Source organism: Orycteropus afer, unplaced genomic scaffold, assembly GCF_000298275.1.
Source record: "Orycteropus afer afer isolate SDZICR_OR568_19922 unplaced genomic scaffold, OryAfe1.0 scaffold00098, whole genome shotgun sequence".
NCBI classification, from domain to species: Eukaryota; Metazoa; Chordata; class Mammalia; order Tubulidentata; family Orycteropodidae; genus Orycteropus; species Orycteropus afer.
Window position 1 is genome coordinate 506337 of NW_006921685.1, and position 7249 is coordinate 513585.

Sequence of the window (7249 nt, forward strand, 5' to 3'; positions counted from 1 at the left end):
CTGCTGCATTGTAAATTTTGGTCAATGACATGAGACAACGTATATGTGAACTGTTGTATGAAAAGTGAATTTACTCTGTAAATCTTCACCCAAATCCTAATAATAAAAAAAATAAATAAATAAAAGTATCTTATTTTTGTTGTTGTTGTTTTTGTTATTGTTATGTGCCATGGAGTCAGCCCAGACTCATAGTGACCCCTCCTTGGGTTTCTGAGACAGTATCACTACAGCAGTAGATTGCTCAACCTTCCTTCAGAGGAGTGGCTGGTGGGTTTGAACTGCCAGACTTAGCTATTGTAAATGATATTTATTTCTTTGTTTCTTTTCAAGCAATCTCTTTGCTGGTGTAAAGGAATCCAACTGATTTTTGGATGTTGATGTTGTATCCTGCCACTATGCTAAATCTTTCAATCAGTTCCAGTAGTTTTCTGCTGAATTTCTTGGGTTTTCTATGTATAGGGTCATATCATAAGCAAAGAGGGATAGTTTTACTATTCCTTACCAATTTAGATGCTTTTGATTTCCCTTTCTTGCCTTACTGCCCTGACTTCCAATACAATGTTGAATGGATGTTGTGATAGAGAGCATCCTTTTCTGGTTCCTGCTCACAAGGTGAATGGTTTCAGTCTCTCTCTATTGAGAATAATGTTGGCTGTTGACTTTGTATATATGCCCTTTAGCATGTTGAGGAATGCCCCTTCTATTCCTATTTTATATAGCTGAGAGTTTTTATCAGGAATATGTGTTAGATTTTATCAAATGTCTTGTGCATTGATTAATATGATCATGCGGTTGTTTTCCTTTGTTTTATTTATGTGATGGATGATATTGTTTTCCTAATATTGAACCATCCTTGCATACCTGATACGAACCCCACTTGGTCATAATATATTATATTTTAGATACCTTGTTGGAATCTATTGGCTAGAATTTTGTTGGAGATTATTTCATCTATATTCATGAGAAATAATGGTCTGTAGTTTTCCTTTGTAGTGATGTCTTTGCCTGGTTTTGGTATCAAGGTTATGCTTGAATTTGGTATCAAAGTTACGCTTGAATTTGAGATGACTCCATCCTTATCTATGTTCTGGAATAGTTTCAGTAGGATTGGTGTCAGTTCTTCTCTAAATGTTTGGTAGAATTCTCTCGTGAAACCATTTGGGCCAGGACTTTTTTATTAGTATTTTTTTTATGACCTGTACAATTCTTTTCTTATGGGTAACTTCAACTTTTCCATCTCAGCTTGTGTAAGTTTAGGTAAGTAGTGTGTGTCTAGAAATCTGTCCATTTCTTCCAGATTTTCACATTTGTTGGAGTATAGGTCTTCATAGCATTGTGATATTGTCTTTTTTATTTCAGTTGGTTCTGTTGTGATATCGCCCAATTTGTTTCTTATTCATGTTATTTGTACTCTCACCCTCTTTTTCTTTGTTTAATTTGCCAGCGATTTGTCAATTTTATTAATCTTTTCTAAAAACCAACTTCTTGTCTTGTTGGTTTTTTCCATTGGCTATTTTCTGTTTTATTGATTTCTGCTCAAATTTTTATTATTTCCTTTCTTTTGGTGACTGTAGGCTTTTCTTGCTGTTCATTTTCTAATTTGTTTAAGGAGTTGATTTAGGCTATTTCTTCTCTTTTGATGTGTACATTTATTGCTGTAAATTGGCTTCTGATCATTGCTTTTACTGTGTCCCAAAGATTTTTATATGCTGTGTTTTCATTCTCATTTGATTCAAGGAATATTTTAATTTCATTTTTTTTTTAATTTCTTCTATTATCCAGTTATCTTAAGGAGGATGTTTTTCAGTTTCCATGTGCTTGCTTTTTTCTGTTGATCTTCCTATTGTTGATTTGTAATTTTATAGCATCATCATCTGAGAAGATGCTTTGCAGTATTTCAATGTTTTTCAATTGATTAAAGCTGCTTTATGGCCTAACATATAATCTATTGTGGAGGATGTTCCATGTGCACTGGAAAAGAACTATATTGTGCTGTTGTTGGGTGAGGTGCTCTGTAGATGTCTATTAGGTCAAGTTGGTAGATCATATTGTTTAGCTCCTCTCTGTCTTTATTGAGTTGCTTTCCTGTTCTATCTTTCATTGAAAGTGGTGTATTAAAATCTCATACTATGACTGTGGAGACATCTATTTGCCTTTTCAAGTCTGTTAATGTCTGAATTATTTATTTTGTGGCTCTTTTATTTTATTTTAAATTCTTGAATGTATGGATAAAAATTGTTTTAAAATCTTTATAGACTAATTCTAGCATACTTGCTAGTTTCTAATTCTGTTGTCAATTATCATTGTTGACAATACTGTCACTGTGCAAAGCTCATTCTGTACTTAGAAATTAATTTTTCTCCTGGATATATCATATTGTCCCACTTCTCTACCTGTCCAGTAATTTTAATTGTATTCTACATATTGTGAATGATATGTTATGGAGAGTCTAGATTTGTTGCTTTCCTTAAAATTGAGTTGACTTTTGTTCTGGCCAATAATTATTTTATGTGGAAATCTTCTTGATCTTAAAGTAAGCTCCTTTTATCAAATACTCATCCCTAAAAATTTCAGCTTCCTCAGTGTTCATAAACTTCTATTTTTGTTTCCCCAGAATCATCAGAGAATGGAAGCAGCAGTCAGGACATCAGCTGACGTATAGCATTGGCCAAGTTGGCTGCAAAAAACCTCTTTCAAGTGCTGAGGAGCAAAGATGTCTCCTTGAGGCCTAAGGTGCACCTGACATAAGCCATGATATTTTAAATCAGCTCCTATGCATGTGAGAGCTGGACAATGAATAAGGAAGACCAAAGTAGTATTGATGCTTCTGAGTTGTGGTGCTGGCAAAGAATGTTGAAAGTACATTGGACTGCTGAAAGAACTAACAAATCTGTCCCGGAGGAAGTGCAGCTGGTATGCTCCTTGGAAGTGAGAATGGCAGACTTTGTCTCACCTACTTTGCTCATGTTATCAGAACAGACCATTCCCTGGAGAAGGATGTCATACTTGGTAAGGTGGAGGGTCAACAAAAGAGGAGAAAGCCCTCAACGAGATGGATTGACACAGCGGCTACAGGGATGGGCTCAAGTAGAGCAGCGATCACGGAGCTGGTGCAGGACTGGGTGGTGTTTTTTTCTGTGGTGCATAGGGTCACTGTGAGTCAGAGACAAATTGATGGCACTTAACAACAACAGCCTAGTGACACTAATACCTGTACTTCTCCTTTCTGCATTGTGCTCCAGAAATTTCCACAAGTCTGAAATCTGGAGCAAATGTAAGATTCTGTACAAATTATTTGTTTATTCATAATAAGGTACAGATTCCGACCTTCTGTCTGCAGAATAGTTATGCCATCTATTTTGTCCAGTTTGCAATTTCTTTGTGCATAGAAGCCCTTGTTCCATACTAGTGTCTCTGTTATAGTCAGGGACAGGTTTCTCTACATTGTCTTTTTGTATATGGTGAAGGTATAAAATATATATGCATATATAAAAAATCAACCATTTCACCATTCCTTATGTATAAAAGTAAGTAGCCCTGGTACCACAATGGTTAATATATTTGGTCACTAAGTAAAAAGTCACTGATATGAACCCACCAGCTATTCCAGGGGAGAAAGATGTGGCAGTCTGCTTCTGTAAAGATTTATGTCCTTGAAAGCCTCATGTGACAGTTCTACTCTGTCATGTAGTGTCACTGTGAGTTGGCATCAACTCCATGGTAATGAGTTTGGATTTTAGATATAAAATTTGATGGCTAATTATGTTTGCCATGCTATGCAACTATCACCACTACCCTTTTCCAAATACTTCTATCACCTTTAACAGAAGCTCAGTCCCCCGTAAGCAATGATTCTCCTTTCCCTCTTATCCCTTGTAACTACTAATAGATTTTGGTCTCTCTATATATGCCTATTATAGATACAAGTGGGATCCTTCTATATTGCCCTTTTGTAACTAATTTATTTACCTGAGCAAATAAACCATGTTTTCACAGTAACTCTGGTGGCACAGTGGTTAAGGCATTCAGTTGCAAACCAAAATATTGGTGGTTCAAACTCCAGCTGGTGTTCTAGTGGCAGAAAGATGAAGCAATCTGCTTCCATAGATTTGTAAATCCTTGGAAACCCTATGGGGAAATTCTACTCTGTCCTTAAAAGGTCTCTGAGTCAGAATTGGCTTAATGGTAGTGGGTTTTGTTTTGAAGTTTAATGTTTTCATGTTCCATATTGTAGCCTATATCAGAAATTCATTTCTATTTATGGCAGAGTAATTATGCTTATTCATTTATCTATTTATAGATAGGTTGTTTCTACGTTTTTGCCAGTGTGAATAGTGTTAAAATAAGCATTGGTATAAATGTATCTATTTGTTTTCCTGCTTTCAATTTTTTTTGGCTATATACCTGAAAGTGGAATTGTGAGTTATAGTAATTCTATTTAACTGTTGGAGGAAACTCCAAACTGTTTTCCACAACAATTTTATCATTTTACCTTTTACCAACAATGAATTCAGATTCCAATTTCTCTACATCCTCCCTCCCATCTGTTATATTCCATTTTTTAATCATAATAATCTTAGTAAGGGTGAAATAATATCTTATTAGTGGTTTTAATTTGCATTTCCCTAATTATTAATAACATTGAGCATCTGTTGTGCATTGAATTTTGTTCCCCCAATATGTGTTTAAATCTTCTTACACCTGCATATGTAATTTAATATAATGTGATTAGCTTCCATAATATAATCTAATGTGGTACAAACAATTGAACTGTTGAGGACACACCAATGTAAGGTGGATCCTAAATCTAATCACTTCTGAATTATAAAAAAGTGCAGCATAAACACACAGACTTGCTGCACAAATGAGGAAAGACAGATACCAGGTGAGAATTGCCAAAGAACCAAGGGACACTCCGGGCTACCTATATAAGAAGGAATCAATATGTCTGAAACTCTGATTTTGATTTTATCATTCAAAACTGTGAGAAAATAAATTTATCTTCTTTAATTCCACCCATTTTTGGTATTTGTGTTACATCAACACTAGCAAATGAAGAGATTATCTTTTATGTACTTATTTGACATTTGCATTTCTTCTTTAGTATCATGTCTATTCAAAATTTTTGCTGATTAAAAAAAAAATCATTATTTTGTTTTGCTTATTAAGCTGTAGGAGTTCTTTATATATTCTAGATATTAAACCCTTATCAGAAATAATATTCTCATTTTTTTCCCCATTTTCTAGGTTGTCTCTTCACTTTTTCATTATGTCATTTGATGAACCAAAGTTCTAAATTTTGTTGAAGTACTATTTATCTATCTTGCCTTTCCTTGCTCAAGTGTCATATTAAGAATTCTGGATTCATGCTGAAGTTAGAACTGATGGATATGCTGATGGGTTGAATGTGAGAATCAAAGATGAGTCAAGATTAACTCAAACTGTTATCATATTTGCAAAAGAATAATGGAATGGTGAAATTGCTATAAAGGGGTTGGGAATCACTGTGGGAGAAGGTGACTTCTTTTCAGGTTGTTGTTTTCAGGTGAGAGAAACTTTCAGATATTTTAAATTTGAGATGTATCCATATAGATTTACTGCGTATGAAGTTAGATATATGAATCTATATTTAAAGAGAGAGATGGAAGATAGTGATTTAAATTTATCAATTCTCAGCATATAGAATAAATATAAGGTCTAGGAAATATTTAAATTTCCCCTAGGGATCAAATTCATATAGAAAAAGAGAAGAGAAATGGAGATTAGATCTTGACCTATCTGTTGTTGTTGTTGTTATGTGCCGTCAAGTCAGACCTGATTCATAGGGACCCCTCCTTGGGTTTCCGAGGCAGTATCACTATGGAAGTAGATTGCCCAACCTTCCTTCTGAGGAGTGGCTGGTGGGTTTGAACTGCCAGCCTTCTGGTGTGCAGTCAAGTGACTTAGTCACTATGCTACCAGAGATCCAATCTGGGCCCTCTTCAATGGAAAAATATGTTATTATTAGTTGGAACATTTTTATTTTTAACATTTTATTTTACTTTACTTTTTGATATTCAGAGAATACATAGTGTTGAAATGTTTCTTTTTGTTTGCTTTGGAATTGGATTTACAAAGGGACATCAAAGGGACAGTGATAGGGGAGAAAAAAATTGTAGAAGATTGAAAAGATTTCAATTGTTGTCTTGAGAAAGTGAGTTTAAATGCATTCTTCTTCTTCTACCATGCTAGATTACAGTAGATTAGGGGATGAAGATCCTCTTATATTTTGTCTTTTCCATCGTCTGTGATTTGTGTGGTATCTGGCATACCAAAAGATAACCATAACTTGACATATGTCACCAGCCAGGTGATTATTCTTAGAATTCTGCTAAAATGATAGTGATTATGATATATATCATTAGAGAAACAGTAAAAATGAAAAAAAATGGCATCAAACTACGGCATTCACCAAAATTACTGTATATCTCAAATGCAGAAATGTTATTATGTAAAAAAAAAAAAAATGTACCTCAGGATTAATGTATAAGTATATATGTTTTTTAAAACCTTCAGTCACCCTGTGGAGGAGGAGAAATGAGAAAAAGTAGAAGAGAAGGACAATGTAGAAAACAAAACACATGTGTTTGGTACGGTACCTGCCATATGCTAAAGAAAATTTATTCATTGATTAAATAAAGAATGGTTTGCCCTCTCCTTCTATCTGAAATAAGAGGTTGTAGGAAAAGACTTTCTGTAAAAATCTCAGATAGGGAGAGTTTGGTTTTGAACTCAGAGATATGTAACCCTTGGAATATATAAAAAAGACAAAGCTATTCATTTTCATTGCGTTTTGTTCCATATTGATTCCGTGCTACTTCATATTGTGGATAATGTTACTTTTAAGCCATGAACAAAAGTAATTTTCTCTTTGGTTCCATCCCAAAACTAATGTTACCATTTTAATAATTGAAATTGAAATTGGTTTCTTTTGTTTACTGAAGCAATAGAGGTTATATCACAAGACTGTAAATCATTTGTGTAGAAATAAAGATGCTTCTATGATATTATACTGGACTGATAGTATTGTCTGTGGGTTTTATGGGAACAGTGATCATTTAACTTTTCATTCTTAATAGTGTATATGTAATCTTTGAAAGAATTATGTTTTTAATCCAGTTCCAGATTTTGGATCTCTATATCTTTCTTTTAGACATTTTCAAAATTTATTTAGTAACACTTTCTTGTGTTTAGGTGAAAATTTACACAG